Source organism: Plasmopara halstedii, assembly GCF_900000015.1.
Source record: "Plasmopara halstedii genome assembly, contig: Scaffold_1651, whole genome shotgun sequence".
In the NCBI taxonomy this organism is placed as follows: Eukaryota; Oomycota; class Peronosporomycetes; order Peronosporales; family Peronosporaceae; genus Plasmopara; species Plasmopara halstedii.
In genome coordinates this window covers 285,128-286,387 of record NW_020188562.1, presented here as the reverse complement: position 1 = coordinate 286,387, position 1,260 = coordinate 285,128, and positions in this window count along the sequence as shown.

Sequence of the window (1,260 nt, the reverse complement as noted above, 5' to 3'; positions counted from 1 at the left end):
AGAGATAGTTTTCTTTTGTTAACCACTAATTCATTATTCGATTTGCTTCAAACCCTACCGAATGCTACATTGATTAGCGTGTGATAATATGTGCCCCAGCCACATGATAAAGGGTCTGGAGATGGCCAGACTGCGGTTTGTGTAGTAGCTAAAGAAAAAACACTTACAATGTTATTGCTATTCTTCATAAGAGGATTTGTTTTACGTCTTGTATCGAAACAGCTTCCCAGTGTTCAAGAAGAAAGACTTGCTTTGAGACGACCGGGAGTAAAGATACGATGAGTGCAACATTAAATACAAAATGCGTTATGGATTGAGTGAAAGTTTGACCACATATGAGCAGAGATCTGAAGCATACGCGATACGCGAGGTAAATTGCGTCATATGTTTTTATAAGAGCAAAGATATGTTTGCCTTTTCAGCCAGGTTACACCATCGCTATTTTGACAATTTCTACAAGTCCTACATTGAATTTCTGCTCTAAATATGAAATTGGGCTTTTCCATTTCGTGAATAATTACAAGTGACTGATTTTGTACTAGGTATGTCGATTCAGCTATCTGCCAGTTGTTTTATAAAAAGAGTATACAAGCCGAATGACCAAAGATGTCAAATATAATTCCTAAGTGTAACGGGGTAACACGTACCCTTGTATGAAAGGGCGGGTCACACAAGATGATGTGACCGTACAAAGGTGGATTACACAATTTGTTGTAGTCACACAATGGTGTGGCTACACCGAAACAAGAAGCCACTAAGGTGTCCAGCGGGGCTGCAGTAGCCTAGCGCTTGAGGAAGCGTTATTTAGTTCGTCGACCCTTCGTTCTATACTTAGAACAAGTACGAGTACGCGGATCCGAGATAAATTATTGCCCTCCCAAAGGCTAATTGACTCTTCGATTTAAAATTCAAAACTTATTTATCTTTTTTATCCTAATTTTAAAAATTTAGATTTTCCTGAATATACTAAATATATAATAACAAAATATAAATACATGCATAACTACTGGCTACCTTGCCACATACCGTATTCTTCTTGGGTGCAGTCACACCATGCACATCTCGTGTGACACACACCTTTCGCATCAGGGTTCGTGAAACCCCGTTACACCGTCCCCCATTAAAATTGAGAACATTTATAGTTCCAATCGATTATTGCATCAACGAGGCTTGCGTGTCCGCTAGACACTGCAACTTAATTCGTTGGAATTAAACAGATTTTTTGCTCAATGAGCTTTGTATCCACGACACAGAAGTCAA